This window comes from Amblyomma maculatum, chromosome 6 (genome assembly GCF_055883805.1).
Source record: "Amblyomma maculatum isolate TAMU_Amacu chromosome 6, ASM5588380v1, whole genome shotgun sequence".
Classification (NCBI taxonomy): Eukaryota; Metazoa; Arthropoda; class Arachnida; order Ixodida; family Ixodidae; genus Amblyomma; species Amblyomma maculatum.
In genome coordinates this window covers 109,201,413-109,221,896 of record NC_139349.1, presented here as the reverse complement: position 1 = coordinate 109,221,896, position 20,484 = coordinate 109,201,413, and positions in this window count along the sequence as shown.

Here is a 20,484-nt window from a genome sequence, read left to right as displayed (position 1 = left end):
AAAAGGGAAGTTAAATGGGAATGCGGACGCGCTTAGCCGCTCTTTCTAAGCGGTCCGAGATGTTCCTCACCATGTATCCAAATTGATAATCAGGTTTTTTTTTTTTTTTTCGTGCGCTTGTATATGTGTGACTATGTAAAGCAGCACGTTTGGTTTTCTAGGAATACGTAGGTCCTAACGTCTTGAGTGTGGGCTTTTCTCGAACAACAATGGCAGTTTTCTTTTGACCTGGTCTCTTCAGACGGGAGCCGAGTGCTTGCTTCGACATGTGGTTGAGTTTCAGACAGCTCGAGTAATTTGGCCTACAACAATCAAGACAACGCGACAAGCAACAGCGAGCTTCAAGCGTTCACGTGCAGGCCATTAAGTCGTCTCTTCATGCAGCAGCTGGGACTGCTGCCCTCCGAGACTCTTCTGGCGGGGGAGGAGGCTGTTACGACCAAGCATCCGCAATTGCGCGCTCTATTGTTCGCCTGTGGGCATGGATAAGTTTTGTGAATATGTGGTGATGGTCCAATGGCTCTAAGTGAGCCTGTTTCCAGGAATCCTGTTTTGTAAGCATGTTTTGCTTTGTGGACAACCTGCAAATGCCAAATTGACCCTGTCAAGAGAACGTCTGGAAAAACACAAAGAAACGTCCCCCTGCGGGAAATAGCAGGAAGTGCTTTCTTTCTTTTGTTCACCCTTCCAGTCGAGAAGTGCTATCCTCCAGTGATGAATGCCTCCTATCAAAAGGAGACGACAGAGTGACATGTCCGCTGACGTGCAGGACAAGAAAGGAGCATGACTCATACGGCCATTAAGTGATTTCCCGGGAATGCAGGAAAGATTTGCAATTGTCGAAAAGGGACCATGTTGGGAGCCCTATGCGGCGCCACGTGCACTCGGGTTTCTGAGAAGTAAAACCCCTTGTCGGAACCAGCCTGTGGTTTCTTTGCTGAAGAATAGAAATGTACCTCCTCTCCTCGCCGTTCCCAAGCTTTTCCCGCCAACAAGTGATCACGCCCAACGAATGAATGCCGGACCAGTCAGTGCTTCAGACCATCAGTGCAGTGATGTGTTCGATTGGATGCCGATACCTGAGGGGCGTGCCCTGGATTTGGTTGGTCAGCATCTTCAGAGAGGGGCTGGACATAGGGGGTTTTTAAGGACGCTGCAGAGCACGAAATGTCGCTCTGAGCCCTGGGTAAACGGCTCATCCAGTCGCTTCTCGCTATGAACTCTTAACGCTTGCCATTTTGCTGATGTACCCTTCTTTTTCATGTAAATATTCTTGTAAATACGTTTTCTCAAAGTGCCAGTAAACCTGCTTGTACATATTTCACCAACTTCGAAGATTCAATCCTACATCAACCCCGAGTCTCTGCACGCTACCAAGTGAAGGCCGGGTCGACGTAGCCCCAGCGTCACGACAGTATGTACGAATACTGTAGTCAACAGCACAGCTCAAGTTGCCTCTACAACTATGACTCGGTACATTTGGTCTTTGGCTTAGTTAGCTGGTATCTCCACATGATAACGACAGCAAAGCCTATACGTACCAGGTCTCAGATAAGTGAAACCAAGCTTTTAAAATACCGTACACGACGGACCCAGTACCGTGTAACAAATGAGAGTGGTTGTTAGTATTCCGGCCAATGCTGCTTTTCATTTTTCTGTACGCTGTATTAGTTAAATAATAATTATGTACTTTCCGAATAATTAACTTGAAGAAGAAATATTGCCTTGAGAAACAGCTAAGGAAATTATGTTTGCGCCAAGCTGCCATTAACGTAAAGTATTTTTAATGCCCTCAAACCATTCACTACCCTGATTATACCACTGCAAAATGCTGTTAATCCACACCTCTAGATAAATAAGCTCGTGAATAAGAAGTCGGATACAGGCGCACCAAACAATGCCTTCTTGTCGCGCATACAATAGATCAGCAAGGAAGCCTCACCTTGATCTCGACCCATTATTACGGTATAAGCCATTTGTCCGTCGTCAGCTATGCCGGCGATTTCGTGCTGGCTCTGGCCGAAGGCTACCGGAGGTGGTTCCGCGTCCGGAGACACGGGCAAGCCTTCTTGGATCTTCTCGCTATTTTCGCCTGCATATGCAAGGCCCAGTCCGTAACTGCTGAGCTATTCTTTGTGGAGAAGCGCTTTTCATAAACGCGTTGTTGTGGAAATGGTATTTCACTAATGTAAATGCGCAGAAAGAATGAAGGCCTGTGGCGTATCGGGCCCTTATGCGATAAGTACTGTTTCCGCATAGTTAATATTTTTCATCGAGCTACATTATCAATAGAATCGTTCAACATCGACTTTCGAGTGACAGGGAATCACTATAATGGGGAACACGAACAAGCTTGGCGAAGCTTCTTATCGGCTTCGCAGGCAAGTTTTCCTGGAAGAGCATGGGAATCCCATACTTTTTTTTTTTTTTTTTATCGATGAAGAGAAGGAATCCAGGGAGGAAATAGGACGGCCCCCTACAAGTGTGGCTAAATAACTCTGCATCCGACGTGTTCTGAACACACTGAAAGCAAGCTTTTGGAAGCGAAAGGACAGTTCGTGAGGTACTCTCAGGTAGGGTGGGAGTGCTTAACAAAATCCTTTAACATCGCATAAGCGATATTATAAGGTCGGTTCAGTGTACTGAACCTGTTACCTTCTCACATTATCTTTTACGCACGAACGAAAAATACGTGATTGGGAAAGAAGATGAGTCAGCGTCCTTAATGTTTTAAGGCAAATGATTCCCGGAATAAAGCAACAGAATTATCTTTTAATTCCTGGTCTTGGACAAGCGATGGTGCCATAGGAAGTCGCCACAACGACAGCTTTGTATTGGCAGCTCTACTTTTCTTGTTTAATAAATGCGCAACTTCCGCTTGTGTTTGTTAGTTTCAGTTCCCTCGTTCACCGTTACCACGAGGTTGCATTACACGGTTTCTGAATAAAAGACCCCATGAGACTATTTATGAATGATAATTTCTCCGTCTAATTTTGCTATGAAATAAGGTACATCTGGTGCGGTATGGCGGATGGCATGGCATGGTATAATGTGGTATGGTGGGCTGTTCCATGATCTATGATATGATATGGTTATCACGTAGGATTATAATATCCCGAAGCTGCACATAGGCGCTTTACAATACCAGGGCTCCGATAATTTTGAAAATTTGAAGAGTGTCAACATGCAGTGTCGTAGCAATACAACAGACTTTTTTGCAGCTCACTCTCGTCGTAATGTGACTGCCACCGAGTGTCTCCAACTCATCAATGTCACTGAACTCAGCAGCAGCAGCAGCAGCAGCAGCCAATATATGCTACCGCGGCGGGTAAAGTATTCCTAGCATTATATTGATATACGGGCGCTACTTGAATTACCTTTCTTTTAGGCAACCCAGCAGAATAAGTGGCATAGGCTACGGACAAGGCTTCCTAACGCAAAAGGATTTATGCTAGTGTCACAGAGATGTCTGCTCTAAGGTTTTTCATACTTTGTAATTTTTCTCAAATTTTTCCGGGCTGGCTGGAGAATAGTACGCCGACAGCATGCAAATATAGGGTTTAGCTCTCGAAAAATACCCTCAGCTATATTTTTAGTCTTGTTAAGAGCTCTACATATGCAGTTCAAACCGTTTACAAATATACTTGGTGCTCTTATATTTAGCCGCACAAGCATGCATGCCTCTGCTTCATTAGCAACCAGTTAATATGCTTGTCCGACAACTCTCGCCATTCGTAGGGCGCAGTGGGCAGTGGTTCATGGCAGAAAGGAACGAAAATGGGGCTCACGCTTTTCCTCGGGCTTTCCCCATTGGCTGTTGATGCTAGCCTCGTCGCCTTCCTGCATTTGCCGTTGAGCTTCTGCTGGTTCCGCGGGCAGCACCTAGAAATATGTTCAGACCTCGACACAGGATCACCGGAAACATGTGCTCACCATGCAACCGACTTCACTCATTTCAAGCGTCCAGTGCCTTCTTGGAAGAAACAGTGCATCTTCAGAGCGCACCGTGTCCAGTAGCAACTGCCGAGTTTGCGAACTGGATGGACGGCCTTATACGGGCAAGATTGTCTTTTCAGGTAGCTGCCATGCGCTGTAACGACGAATAGTTCAGGCGCGTAACTTTAAAAAGAATTCAAAATTTCGGAGCTTCTGTTTCAAAGCACTCACGTTTGATTCATTGTACGTATTTCTTTAACTTGTTAATATTACGGCCTAATGATTTTTATTATTTTTTTTCGAGGGTTCTCGATCTCTAGCTCTCTTGAGCGCACATATATACCGTGGGAAGTTGAAGCAACTATTCGTTACATAGTCTTGTGGGCCTCGTGTAAAAAGAATAAAACTGTCAACACCAAAGCGCACTAAAGCATATGTAACCAGCTGAAACTAAAATCGGTTCCATAAGTGCGCATAAGGGGATCAATTAGTGATAAGTTTTGCATGCTGGGGCAGGATGTGAATGACAGCCATTTGCGTTTTCTTTTTTTCGACTGCCACCGTGCCCGAAGAATCGCATTAAATTCATAGCACTTCAACGTTACATGTCAGAGTCAAAGAATGAGACTAATACTACTGCCAACAAGACAGTGTGCGTATACACGCAGAAGAGGCCTGTTTAGCAAAACAAGAAAAAAAAAAAAAACTCCTCATAAATATGACCGCTAAGGCGCTACCTTCGAGCATGCAGGGTAACCCGGTAAGTTTAAAGCTGATTTTTCAACGCATGCCGACATCGCGAACACAGAATAAAGGCCGTCGAAGAGGATTCCGTAACCTCCGCTTCTGCGGCCAACTGGTTTAACAGAGTGCAGAGTTCATACATTTTCGGAGCCGTCCACTACGACGTCTCTCATAGCCTGAGTCGCTTTGGTACTTAAAGCCCCACAAACCGAACCATACCATCCTTCTAAGTCATTTTTTCTTCTCCATCAGCGTAGAGCGAAGTACGCCCGTCAGCGTAGATAGACTACTTGAAGGGCACTCTATCATTTCTAGGTGCCATGAAAGCAGTATCATAAGCACAATATATCACCATAAAGCACATATGACACCGTTTTGAATAAATGGTGACCGAACGGGGACAAATAAGTAAGTACCTCAGTAATCGACGAAAATGGCAGAGATAATCCGTAGGTGGGGTGCCCAGATCTGCCGCATTTCGCGTTACTTGAGAAGAAAAGGGAATAAACGGCAACTGACGACGTACCGAATGGAAACGAAAACATTTTTTGGCTAAAAACCACCAGCACATTTGGCCAAGATTAATATCTGCAGCAAAAACCATAACGCGCTTTCATGGAGACATCAGAGGATGCCTTGCGTCCGGACATCCGTCTCGGGAGAGGCGGTACTGGGGTCTAAATGTTTTCTGGAGGCAACACAAAACTGTATTGGATGGACACACTATGGCACTATTTGAGTCACGTTTATATGCTTAGGAAACCGACTGGCTCACGGCTCAAGGGTGAACCGCGCGCTCAAAACTGGTACTTTAACACGGGTCAAAGTATAACTTTAACACGGGTCTGGCATAAATTCTGAGGTTAAAAGCAGGGCCTGACTGCTCACAGCCGTTCGCTTGTGAGAGCAGTGCGTCAACGAGGAAAACTTGTGCTATCTTATGGCGGGCTGGCACGAACGGCTTATCGATCGGCCGAAAGCAGTCAGCGTATCCACTGTTTTGTAATAACATCTATGAATATTTGTTAACAACCGGTCTAACTGAGTCAAGAGATGCATGTGGCACTGGTAGGACTGCACACGTGTCCTAAAGAACGCCCATTTAAGAGTTCCCGCTGTACTGCAGTAACCTTCATCGATTTCGGGCAGCTGAGTGGACGTCACGGCCGGCCAGGAATACGTTTTCCGAGCTCGTACACTGCGCCACGACCGTTAGAGCGACGGAGCCAACACGGAGGTAGACCTATATGTGAGAAAGCAGGCAGCTGCGATGAGCAAGGCTCCTATCGGTGCAGCAAATCCCCCTTATTCGATGGGCGGCGTCCCACTGACGATTCCCCCGATCGCGATCCCTGCCGAGCTGCGGCCGGCTGAATGCTAGCTCGCATACCGGTGCAACATGGCGGCCCAGAGACGCGCTCACCAGCGTCATGGTGGAGTCGTCCTCAAGCTCGGCGTCTAGGTCCACTTCATCGACCAGGAAGAAGCCACGGCCGTCGTCGCCATCCATGAAAATGGCGGCGATAGGTGTCTGGCCTGACTGGGGCGCAGCGAATCTGGAGCGGTCGTGCTGCGCGGCGCACCCTCTTCCTACTTCTTCTTCTACTTCTTGCTCTTCTTCTTCTCCTTCTTATTCTTTTTGTTCTTGTTCGTCGTCTTCTACTTTGATAAATGACCCATACTTACGAAGAGGGATTGACCAGGGTTTCAGTGTGGACTGCCAAATGTCCTATAGGTACTGAATTAGTGTAATAAATTATTTATCAACTAAACAAAAATACGAAGATTCAGAACATAGAATTGAGCAAAACGAAAAAAAGATATGAAGCAAAAATTTGGAAGATTGTAAATTTAGAATTCAATTAACAGGGGAATCTGTCCGCACTGTTATGTAGTTATGTAAAAACCGACAAATTTGAGGCAACGTAAATCATTTTGCACTCGCACCGAAGGAGAGTAGAAGCGGGGCCGACATATAAGTCCCAATTGTGCTAATGGAATTTCTAAATGTACCCTCTTCTGGCGTGAATACCTTCGGCAAACGAGAAGGACATGTTCCATATTTTCAATCTCTCCGCCTCACAAAGGTTTGTAGGGCTGACCCGCATCTAAATAAGTAAAGATTTGGGCGGAGGATCCTGCATTTCATGTGAGTCAGCGTTACCTCACACTGCCGTGATTGACAAGAACGGACTTGCCATCACTATATGAGATGTTGGTATTATGCTGTAGATAGCAAGGGATCATTGCATGAGGCGGCTATCTATTGATAGCACTGAAAACGGGACGTTCCAAAAATGGTGATATTAGGGATGGTACATGAAACAGATGCATCAAGAGCTGATTTAGCCAAGAAGTCTGCCGCTTCGTTCTAGAAAATACCACAGTGATCGGCGACCCAGATGAAGTGTATTTCTTTCACCCACCCCGGTATGAAATACTTTAATGAGCGGCTTAAAAGAGCATCCCGTGCTGACTCCAATGGCAAAACAGAAAGAGAGTCTGATAGAAAAATAATTATTTACTGATTACAGGGAACTTTTAAAAGTGCAAGCCCAATTGCCATAAACTCTGCTAAAAAGATCAGTGTGTAATCCGGTGCGCACACCGAAAAACTCCAGAAAGAGACTAAAAAAATTCCAATCGCTGCTTTCTGTGCAGTCACAGACGCATCAGTGGTGATTACAGCATTATCATGGAACTTTTCAACGTGATCAGATAGGAGACTAGATATTAGACTTTAAGGTAAGCGCTTCAAATTAGATGGAAATATAGAATCAAAATTGATATCCACAATGGACGTTGAGCATCCAAACGGTCTTATAGAATCGAGGTTCCCACCAATGTTTGCTAGAATGCTCCGCGTGACAACAACCAGGGGCATGCAGAACCTTGGCCACTGGTGAGTGAGAAATAGAGCCGGGTTGGACACAAAAATAGGAATAGCCACACCGGGATTAGCTTCAGATGACCGCAAGAATGATCTGACAGAAGGTTGAAACGAGAGTTAAGGTCCGGAATGCGAGCCTCCATCTAAAGAACTGTGGGGGAGACTGACTGTGGAAGACCTAGGCAGATGCGTAGCGCACGTCGTTTTAAAAGCAGCAAATGATGCAACTTATATTTTGGATCACCAGAAAAAAGAATGCAGTCAAATTCCAGAATCGGTCTCACACAGGCTTTGTAGAGAAGTAGAAGAGTATCTCGGCGCATTCTAAATTTTCTGTTACTTATGCGTATAAGCCTACCAAGCGTACGGTCGCCTTTCAGAACATTAGACTCGATGTGAGGCCTCTAATCCATACTAGCATCATATTTAATACCTAAATGCCGCATCAGATTCCAATTGGGGTATGACGTCTGAGCGGTAGTTTAACGAAAGGTATAACGGGGAATTTAAAAACTGGCACGCTACGTTTGTACACACTTAAAACCAAATTAATTTTGTCCAACCAGACCTCAAGTGCATTTAGGTAAGCCTGCAGTGAACGACAGAGGGTATGAATATATTTTGCAGAGGCGAATAATGCTATGCCATGTGCATATACATATACAGTGACATCAGGATGAACCGAAATATTGCACATTAATATATTGAAAAGCAGTGGCGAGAGCACGGAGCTCTGGGCACCCCTCCTGTCCTTGCATATCTATCTGAGATAAATGAACCCTCACTGCAAAAAACTCTCGTCCTTTCAAAAATTAACCGATCCACGCATATATGTAGAACGAGGGAAGTAATAATGATAACATGTTTAGTAGAATGGAATGTTCAATGATATCATAGGTATTGGCAATACCGAGCGTCACTAACCCTAATAGCTCATTATTGCACATAGCGAGGCGAATTCTGCTTTCTAAATATACATGTGCAGACAGTACTGAGAATCCATGACGGAAGGCAATCTGGGCAGAACTGAAAGCATTATCCTCCTGAATATCCTTTGAGAGGCGGTTATGCACAATTATTTCTTTTAATTGTACCAGATTTTAAATCAAAGCTATCGGCTGAATGTTTTCAGCGTGAAATCTTTTCCCATAGTCTTTCAACAGTAATATAATTTTCGCCCCTTTCCAGACGTGCAGCAGCCATGTAGATTCTAATGATTCGTTGACCTTATCCAGGAGATCCTGAGTGAACACGTGTGCTAAAATTTCGAGCATACCTATCGTAACCCCGTACCAACCTGGAGCCGAGGATTGAATGGAAAAAATCACAGAGAGGAGTTCTGACCTTTCAACCTCAACATAGTCGGAGCAGGGGATGGGGGCATGTAAAGGAACTTTGTACTGCTCCAGGAAACGTAATGCTAGCCCTTGCGGGATTTGTTCCAGCTTATATTTTGCGTCCTGTACAGACAACACTACTAAACTACTGAACGGTACAAAGTCTTCCCGTGGTTTGGATTTGACAAATAAGTATTCAAATTTTGGCTGTACTCTCCTCTGCCTAAATTATGGCTCTTTTAAATGACGCCGAACAAAATTTATAGTTTATCCAATTTACTGGGCTCTGGTTGTAAGAAAGGCTTATCCATGTTGCTTTCCTGCGGCGGAAGGCTGCCTCCCACGCATCATTCCACCATGAGGATGGCGGCTTATTGCTCACAGCAGAATGCACATTGAACTGGGAACTTTCAGTACCGTTCACAATTGAGGAAAACACCTGCTGTGCTCTGTCGGTCCTACATGAACAAAGGTTAGATGTGAGGAAGGAGCGTAGCGATTGCTACATAAGTGGCGTTGTTTACTTGTTTACCGGCAAACGCGCTATATTGTGTTGGGCTCAGCATGATTGTAAGTGTTATTGGACAGTGGTAACTAGATGTACTACAGTCTACTGTTGACAATTCCCCTATACGTATTCCTCCTGCTGTCAGGGATAAATTTCCGTGAATGATGATTATAGCCCAAAAATTGCAGCAGCGCTCAGCATTTGTGACATCCACGTCTGCAACAACTGTCCACATAAGTCAGAGTAGCTACCGCAAAAAGTATTGTGCGAGTTGAAATCTCCTTCAATGACGACCCTATTAGAATTTGTGCCAGTAATCTGTCAAAACAGTCTGTGCTACGAACACCTATGGGACAGTAGACGTTAGTGCCTGTGACAGCTAGGGGCACACTGCGGCAAAGTGATATCTACAGCTAAGAGGTCACAGTCGGGATTCATTAATATTTTGCTTAATTTTGCACGGTGCATAATTTTTACGATATCAAAGTCAATAAGTCACCGCCCCTACCGTTTATACGACTGGCGCCGAAAACACGAAATTTGTTTAACGTAAATGTCTTTACGAGCAAAGACAGTCCTTCTTCAATCTGACACCGACGAAGTAATCATTTACGACTCAATTAACACACGCTTTCATCGTCAAGAGCCATTTCTTCCAGACAGTATTTTGAGGCCCAAGTCATATATCCTTTCTTAAAATAACGACTAAGCAATTGCATATAAAGGAGCGCACTTCGATATGTCATGATTTTTCTTCTGGCTTGGCGATTCAAACAGAAATTCCCAGCATCATCTGGGATGGCATGATGCAGTGTCACTGCCACCATCGGTAGCTCGATGCCAGACAGCCACGCGCAACGTTTACACTATGCGCTTTTAAACTCGCGCGGGAACTATATTTGGCGCGAACGATGCATGAGTGTGGGCTCTTGAACGCCTTTTTGTATAAGGCTCTATATATGAACGCTGAGAAGCTTTCCCTTGCGCGTTAGTCCAAAAAAGAAGAGGTTTAGTCGTTACGAACAACAAAACAGGAGGCGCCTCTTTTCATAAGAATCTCGAAGTGCAATGAAGATTATTTTCATTATTAATCCATGACATGCAACCAAATTTAACACGCTTCTGTAACTTTGCAGGTTGATATCTGAACTGCAATTTGCGAAGACCTAGTTTGTACATTTATGAGTAACTGCAATTAAAATCCTCGTAAAGTACGTTTGTGGTCTCAAAGTATGTTGGAGCAGTTGACCGAGCTCTGCAGTATGCACGAAGCCACAATTCTCTCTTCTGCAGATGAGTGGTCGACAAAATTGGCTGGGCTCTGCCAACAGCGTAGTTGAGCATTATTCCAGAAAAGAGGGGGGATTTCGCTTTTTCCGTTCATTGACTTTTATTTGAAGTTTGAAGATTGTACAGGCCTACACCCCTACAATGTTATAATGATCACCAGGCTGTCGGGAGCTTCTACGAAGATGTGGAATTTGCATTGGGAAAGGTAAAGACGAAGCATGCGGTACTAATCGGTCACTTCAATGCCAGTGCAGGGAAACAGCAGGCTCGTGTGCAGGCAGTGAATGACTATGGAATTGTTTCTAGAAATAGCAGGGGTGAGTTACTAGCTGAGTTTGCAGAGCACAAATATTTTTGAATTCCTTTTCGGTGAAGGTAACAGCCTGAAGCGAACACGGAAGAGCCATAACGGGAAGACTAAAAATGAAATAGGCTTATAATGTGCCCTGACTCTGGCATTACGCAGGATATAGAGACAGTCTGAAAGGTGCGATGCGGTGCCCACATGGTGGTAAGGACTCGCATTAGTCTAGATTTGAAGAGGGAACGAAACAGATTAGGAAGAAGTTCATCAATGAATTATTCGTAAGGGGAAAGGTTGAAGAATTAAGAATTTCTCTGCAGAATAGATAATCAGCTTTAACCGAGGAAAACGACCTTAGTGTAGAAGCGATGAACGATACCTTCAGAAATATCTTTACGGCGTGCGCGGTGGAAATAGGGGGTAGGATAGTTACAGAGGATACCGGCAAATTATCTAAGCAGACGAAAAATTTGATTAAGAAACGATAAAGCGTGAAAGCATCCAACGAAACAGACAAGATGGAACGGGCCGAGCTATCAAAACTAATCAATTGGTGCAGAGTGTCCCACATAAGGAAGAGTAACATAGAGAAAATCGAGCATGCTCTAAAGAACAGCGCCGGCTTAAGCGGTCAAGGTGAAATTAGGTATAGGCAAAAGTGAGATGTATGCGCCAAATGACAAGGCGGGAAATGTCATCACGAATAGGGACAATACAGTCAATGTAGCCGAGGAGTTCTATACTTATTTACAGAGTAACCGAAGTGGTCAGGACAATAATGAGATTGACATTAGCGAAGAGCAGTCAGACTTTCCACCAGTGACGAAGGACGCGCTTAAGAAAGCTTTAAAAACTATGAAAAGGCGCGAAAGCAGCAGGGGATGATTAGGTAACTGCAGATTTGCTGAAGGACGGTGGGAGATACGTGCTAGGAAAACTGGCCACACTGTATACGCAATGCCTGGAGTCATCGACGGTACCGGAATCATGGAAGAACGCTAGCATTATCTTGATTCATAAGAAAGAGGATGAAAAGGCCTTGAAAAATTACAGACCAATCAGCTTACTATCCGTTGCGTACAAGGCATTTACTAAGGTAAACACTAACAAATCGAACAACCTTAGACTCCAGTCAAGCAAAGGATCAAGCTGGGTTAGGAAAGAGTACTCAACTATCGATCATACCCACACCATCAACGAGGTGATAGAAAAATGCTCGGAATATAACTAGCCCTTGCACATATCATTCGTTGATTACGGAAAAGCATTTGACTCAGTAGAAACATCGGCAGTCATGAAGTCATTGCGAGGTCAGGGTGTAGACCAGCCGTATGTGAAAGCTTTAGAAACTATATGCAAAGGGGGAAAGCAGTTGGGGAGGATCAGGTAACTGCAGATTTGCTGAAGGACGGGGAAGATATCGTGCTGAAATAACTGGCCACCCTGTATACGCAATGCTTGCTGTTATAAGGGAGTAATTACTCATTGCATCCACCCAAGCGCAGCCATACGGCTACAAAGGAAAGCTATACAGCTTTCTCAGAAACTTCGTAGTTAAAGAAAAATTCGTCCTGATCCGGGAATCGAACCCGGCACCACCGCCTTTCCGGGGCAGTCGCTCTACCGAGCTAACCAGGACGGTCAGCAGATCAGATGGTAGGGCGAGAGCGAATTGATCTACAACTCGAAGTGGGAATGGTGTTGGTCAAATATTTAGGGGAATCCCCCAAGGTGGAGTAGTTTTGTTATAAGGGAGTAATTACTCATTGCATCCACCCAAGCGCAGCCATACGGCTACAAAGGAAAGCTATACAGCTTTCTCAGAAACTTCGTAGTTAAAGAAAAATTCGTCCTGATCCGGGAATCGAACCCGGCACCACCGCCTTTCCGGGGCAGTCGCTCTACCGACTGAGCTAACCAGGACGGTCAGCAGATCAGATGGTAGGGCGAGAGCGAATTGATCTACAACTCGAAGTGGGAATGGTGTTGGTCAAATATTTAGGGGAATCCCCCAAGGTGGAGTAGTTTTGTTATAAGGGAGTAATTACTCATTGCATCCACCCAAGCGCAGCCATACGGCTACAAAGGAAAGCTATACAGCTTTCTCAGAAACTTCGTAGTTAAAGAAAAATTCGTCCTGATCCGGGAATCGAACCCGGCACCACCGCCTTTCCGGGGCAGTCGCTCTACCGACTGAGCTAACCAGGACGGTCAGCAGATCAGATGGTAGGGCGAGAGCGAATTGATCTACAACTCGAAGTGGGAATGGTGTTGGTCAAATATTTAGGGGAATCCCCCAAGGTGGAGTAGTTTTGTTATAAGGGAGTAATTACTCATTGCATCCACCCAAGCGCAGCCATACGGCTACAAAGGAAAGCTATACAGCTTTCTCAGAAACTTCGTAGTTAAAGAAAAATTCGTCCTGATCCGGGAATCGAACCCGGCACCACCGCCTTTCCGGGGCAGTCGCTCTACCGACTGAGCTAACCAGGACGGTCAGCAGATCAGATGGTAGGGCGAGAGCGAATTGATCTACAACTCGAAGTGGGAATGGTGTTAGTCAAATATTTAGGGGAATCCCCCAAGGTGGAGTAGTTTTGTTATAAGGGAGTAATTACTCATTGCATCCACCCAAGCGCAGCCATACGGCTACAAAGGAAAGCTATACAGCTTTCTCAGAAACTTCGTAGTTAAAGAAAAATTCGTCCTGATCCGGGAATCGAACCCGGCACCACCGCCTTTCCGGGGCAGTCGCTCTACCGACTGAGCTAACCAGGACGGTCAGCAGATCAGATGGTAGGGCGAGAGCGAATTGATCTACAACTCGAAGTGGGAATGCTGTTGGTCAAATATTTAGGGGAATCCCCCAAGGTGGAGTAGTTTTGTTATAAGGGAGTAATTACTCATTGCATCCACCCAAGCGCAGCCATACGGCTACAAAGGAAAGCTATACAGCTTTCTCAGAAACTTCGTAGTTAAAGAAAAATTCGTCCTGATCCGGGAATCGAACCCGGCACCACCGCCTTTCCGGGGCAGTCGCTCTACCGACTGAGCTAACCAGGACGGTCAGCAGATCAGATGGTAGGGCGAGAGCGAATTGATCTACAACTCGAAGTGGGAATGGTGTTGGTCAAATATTTAGGGGAATCCCCCAAGGTGGAGTAGTTTTGTTATAAGGGAGTAATTACTCATTGCATCCACCCAAGCGCAGCCATACGGCTACAAAGGAAAGCTATACAGCTTTCTCAGAAACTTCGTAGTTAAAGAAAAATTCGTCCTGATCCGGGAATCGAACCCGGCACCACCGCCTTTCCGGGGCAGTCGCTCTACCGACTGAGCTAACCAGGACGGTCAGCAGATCAGATGGTAGGGCGAGAGCGAATTGATCTACAACTCGAAGTGGGAATGGTGTTAGTCAAATATTTAGGGGAATCCCCCAAGGTGGAGTAGTTTTGTTATAAGGGAGTAATTACTCATTGCATCCACCCAAGCGCAGCCATACGGCTACAAAGGAAAGCTATACAGCTTTCTCAGAAACTTCGTAGTTAAAGAAAAATTCGTCCTGATCCGGGAATCGAACCCGGCACCACCGCCTTTCCGGGGCAGTCGCTCTACCGACTGAGCTAACCAGGACGGTCAGCAGATCAGATGGTAGGGCGAGAGCGAATTGATCTACAACTCGAAGTGGGAATGCTGTTGGTCAAATATTTAGGGGAATCCCCCAAGGTGGAGTAGTTTTGTTATAAGGGAGTAATTACTCATTGCATCCACCCAAGCGCAGCCATACGGCTACAAAGGAAAGCTATACAGCTTTCTCAGAAACTTCGTAGTTAAAGAAAAATTCGTCCTGATCCGGGAATCGAACCCGGCACCACCGCCTTTCCGGGGCAGTCGCTCTACCGACTGAGCTAACCAGGACGGTCAGCAGATCAGATGGTAGGGCGAGAGCGAATTGATCTACAACTCGAAGTGGGAATGGTGTTGGTCAAATATTTAGGGGAATCCCCCAAGGTGGAGTAGTTTTGTTATAAGGGAGTAATTACTCATTGCATCCACCCAAGCGCAGCCATACGGCTACAAAGGAAAGCTATACAGCTTTCTCAGAAACTTCGTAGTTAAAGAAAAATTCGTCCTGATCCGGGAATCGAACCCGGCACCACCGCCTTTCCGGGGCAGTCGCTCTACCGACTGAGCTAACCAGGACGGTCAGCAGATCAGATGGTAGGGCGAGAGCGAATTGATCTACAACTCGAAGTGGGAATGGTGTTGGTCAAATATTTAGGGGAATGCAATGAGTAATTACTCCCTTATAACAAAACTACTCCACCTTGGGGGATTCCCCTAAATATTTGACCAACACCATTCCCACTTCGAGTTGTAGATCAATTCGCTCTCGCCCTACCATCTGATCTGCTGACCGTCCTGGTTAGCTCAGTCGGTAGAGCGACTGCCCCGGAAAGGCGGTGGTGCCGGGTTCGATTCCCGGATCAGGACGAATTTTTCTTTAACTACGAAGTTTCTGAGAAAGCTGTATAGCTTTCCTTTGTAGCCGTATGGCTGCGCTTGGGTGGATGCAATGAGTAATTACTCCCTTATAACAAAACTACTCCACCTTGGGGGATTCCCCTAAATATTTGACCAACACCATTCCCACTTCGAGTTGTAGATCAATTCGCTCTCGCCCTACCATCTGATCTGCTGACCGTCCTGGTTAGCTCAGTCGGTAGAGCGACTGCCCCGGAAAGGCGGTGGTGCCGGGTTCGATTCCCGGATCAGGACGAATTTTTCTTTAACTACGAAGTTTCTGAGAAAGCTGTATAGCTTTCCTTTGTAGCCGTATGGCTGCGCTTGGGTGGATGCAATGAGTAATTACTCCCTTATAACAAAACTACTCCACCTTGGGGGATTCCCCTAAATATTTGACCAACACCATTCCCACTTCGAGTTGTAGATCAATTCGCTCTCGCCCTACCATCTGATCTGCTGACCGTCCTGGTTAGCTCAGTCGGTAGAGCGACTGCCCCGGAAAGGCGGTGGTGCCGGGTTCGATTCCCGGATCAGGACGAATTTTTCTTTAACTACGAAGTTTCTGAGAAAGCTGTATAGCTTTCCTTTGTAGCCGTATGGCTGCGCTTGGGTGGATGCAATGAGTAATTACTCCCTTATAACAAAACTACTCCACCTTGGGGGATTCCCCTAAATATTTGACCAACACCATTCCCACTTCGAGTTGTAGATCAATTCGCTCTCGCCCTACCATCTGATCTGCTGACCGTCCTGGTTAGCTCAGTCGGTAGAGCGACTGCCCCGGAAAGGCGGTGGTGCCGGGTTCGATTCCCGGATCAGGACGAATTTTTCTTTAACTACGAAGTTTCTGAGAAAGCTGTATAGCTTTCCTTTGTAGCCGTATGGCTGCGCTTGGGTGGATGCAATGAGTAATTACTCCCTTATAACAAAACTACTCCACCTTGGGGGATTCCCCTAAATATTTGACCAACACCATTCCCACTTCGAGTTGTAGATCAATTCGCTCTCGCCCTACCATCTGATCTGCTGACCGTCCTGGTTAGCTCAGTCGGTAGAGCGACTGCCCCGGAAAGGCGGTGGTGCCGGGTTCGATTCCCGGATCAGGACGAATTTTTCTTTAACTACGAAGTTTCTGAGAAAGCTGTATAGCTTTCCTTTGTAGCCGTATGGCTGCGCTTGGGTGGATGCAATGAGTAATTACTCCCTTATAACAAAACTACTCCACCTTGGGGGATTCCCCTAAATATTTGACCAACACCATTCCCACTTCGAGTTGTAGATCAATTCGCTCTCGCCCTACCATCTGATCTGCTGACCGTCCTGGTTAGCTCAGTCGGTAGAGCGACTGCCCCGGAAAGGCGGTGGTGCCGGGTTCGATTCCCGGATCAGGACGAATTTTTCTTTAACTACGAAGTTTCTGAGAAAGCTGTATAGCTTTCCTTTGTAGCCGTATGGCTGCGCTTGGGTGGATGCAATGAGTAATTACTCCCTTATAACAAAACTACTCCACCTTGGGGGATTCCCCTAAATATTTGACCAACACCATTCCCACTTCGAGTTGTAGATCAATTCGCTCTCGCCCTACCATCTGATCTGCTGACCGTCCTGGTTAGCTCAGTCGGTAGAGCGACTGCCCCGGAAAGGCGGTGGTGCCGGGTTCGATTCCCGGATCAGGACGAATTTTTCTTTAACTACGAAGTTTCTGAGAAAGCTGTATAGCTTTCCTTTGTAGCCGTATGGCTGCGCTTGGGTGGATGCAATGAGTAATTACTCCCTTATAACAAAACTACTCCACCTTGGGGGATTCCCCTAAATATTTGACCAACACCATTCCCACTTCGAGTTGTAGATCAATTCGCTCTCGCCCTACCATCTGATCTGCTGACCGTCCTGGTTAGCTCAGTCGGTAGAGCGACTGCCCCGGAAAGGCGGTGGTGCCGGGTTCGATTCCAGGATCAGGACGAATTTTTCTTTAACTACGAAGTTTCTGAGAAAGCTGTATAGCTTTCCTTTGTAGCCGTATGGCTGCGCTTGGGTGGATGCAATGAGTAATTACTCCCTTATAACAAAACTACTCCACCTTGGGGGATTCCCCTAAATATTTGACCAACACCATTCCCACTTCGAGTTGTAGATCAATTCGCTCTCGCCCTACCATCTGATCTGCTGACCGTCCTGGTTAGCTCAGTCGGTAGAGCGACTGCCCCGGAAAGGCGGTGGTGCCGGGTTCGATTCCCGGATCAGGACGAATTTTTTTTTTTTTTCTTTAACTACGAAGTTTCTGAGAAAGCTGTATAGCTTTCCTTTGTAGCCGTATGGCTGCGCTTGGGTGGATGCAATGAGTAATTACTCCCTTATAACAAAACTACTCCACCTTGGGGGATTCCCCTAAATATTTGACCAACACCATTCCCACTTCGAGTTGTAGATCAATTCGCTCTCGCCCTACCATCTGATCTGCTGACCGTCCTGGTTAGCTCAGTCGGTAGAGCGACTGCCCCGGAAAGGCGGTGGTGCCGGGTTCGATTCCCGGATCAGGACGAATTTTTCTTTAACTACGAAGTTTCTGAGAAAGCTGTATAGCTTTCCTTTGTAGCCGTATGGCTGCGCTTGGGTGGATGCAATGAGTAATTACTCCCTTATAACAAAACTACTCCACCTTGGGGGATTCCCCTAAATATTTGACCAACACCATTCCCACTTCGAGTTGTAGATCAATTCGCTCTCGCCCTACCATCTGATCTGCTGACCGTCCTGGTTAGCTCAGTCGGTAGAGCGACTGCCCCGGAAAGGCGGTGGTGCCGGGTTCGATTCCCGGATCAGGACGAATTTTTCTTTAACTACGAAGTTTCTGAGAAAGCTGTATAGCTTTCCTTTGTAGCCGTATGGCTGCGCTTGGGTGGATGCAATGAGTAATTACTCCCTTATAACAAAACTACTCCACCTTGGGGGATTCCCCTAAATATTTGACCAACACCATTCCCACTTCGAGTTGTAGATCAATTCGCTCTCGCCCTACCATCTGATCTGCTGACCGTCCTGGTTAGCTCAGTCGGTAGAGCGACTGCCCCGGAAAGGCGGTGGTGCCGGGTTCGATTCCCGGATCAGGACGAATTTTTCTTCAACTACGAAGTTTCTGAGAAAGCTGTATAGCTTTCCTTTGTAGCCGTATGGCTGCGCTTGGGTGGATGCAATGAGTAATTACTCCCTTATAACAAAACTACTCCACCTTGGGGGATTCCCCTAAATATTTGACCAACACCATTCCCACTTCGAGTTGTAGATCAATTCGCTCTCGCCCTACCATCTGATCTGCTGACCGTCCTGGTTAGCTCAGTCGGTAGAGCGACTGCCCCGGAAAGGCGGTGGTGCCGGGTTCGATTCCCGGATCAGGACGAATTTTTCTTTAACTACGAAGTTTCTGAGAAAGCTGTATAGCTTTCCTTTGTAGCCGTATGGCTGCGCTTGGGTGGATGCAATGAGTAATTACTCCCTTATAACAAAACTACTCCACCTTGGGGGATTCCCCTAAATATTTGACCAATGCTTGCTGTCATTGACGGTACCGGAATCATGGAAGAACGCTATCATTATCTTGATTCATAAGAAAGGGTTATTCGCGGACCTCACTGAGTCAATATCGATCGAGTCCAATCGTCGCTGAAAAGCGTCGTGTATCAGCGGCCGATCCTTCACCGCTTTAAGGCCGCAATCATTCTTTAGAGCATCCTCGATTTTCTCCATGTCATGCTTCCTTGTGTCGGAGACAGCAACTATCGATTACCTTTGAAATGTTTTTATGCTTTGTTATTTCTTAATCAAATCTTTCGTCTGCTTAGATAATTTGCTGGTATCCTCTGTAACAATCCTATTGCCTATATCCACTGCGCACTCCGTAATTATATCTCTGAAGGTATCGTTCATCGCTTCTACTCTAAGGTCATCGTCGGTAAAGCTGAATATCTACTCCATAGCGAGATCCTGAATTCTTCTGCCTTCCCCCTCACAGCTAATTATTTGATGAACTTCTTCCTTATTTGTTTCGTTCCCAATTGAAATCTAGACTAACGCGAGATTTTACTACCAAATGGGCACTGAATCGTATTTTTCCGATTTCTCTACATCCTGGGCAATGCCAGGGTCAGAGCACATTATGAAGTCTATTTCATTTGTGGCTCTTCCATGTTCTCTTCCGACTGTTCCGTTTGCCGAAAAAGAAATTCATAACTATTTGCGTTCTGGCAACGAAACTAGTAACTCGGCCTTGCAATTTCTAAAACCAATCCCATAGTCATTCACTGCCTGCTCACGAGCCTTTTTCCCTACATTGGCGCTGAAGTTGCCGATTAGTACCGCATACATAGTCTTTACCTTCCCAGTTGCGAATTATACATCTTCGTAGAAGCTCTCGACAGCCTGGTCATCATAACTACATGTAGGTGCGCAGGCCTGTAAAATCTTCAATCTTCAAATAAAAGTCAACAGACGCAAAAAACGAAATCCCACCTCTTTTTTTGGTATAATTCTCAGCAGCGCTGTTGGCAGATCCCAACCCCTTTTCTCGACCACTCATGTGCACCAGAGAATTCCGGCTTCATGCATACTGCAGATGTCAATTGCTCCGACATACTTTGAGACCACAAACTTACTATTTGCCCTTGCTGCAGCGCAACCAATGTTGCTGTAAATTCAACCCAAGTACCGGCACACACACAAACCAGCTTTCTTTTCTGCCTTGACACTCTAGAAAAACAAACATGTGGCAATTCTCAGACAAAGCACAATTAAAAAAAAAAGAACAAGCCAGTCTTCTGTTTTGGCTTGTTTTGTTCGACACCACTGATCAAATAGGCTGGGCATTCCTACAAAGTCCAGGAGTTTGTAATCAGGGAACCTATGGTTTCGCCTTCTGAGAATCTTCACTATTCTCAGTCAGGATCCTCCTCGC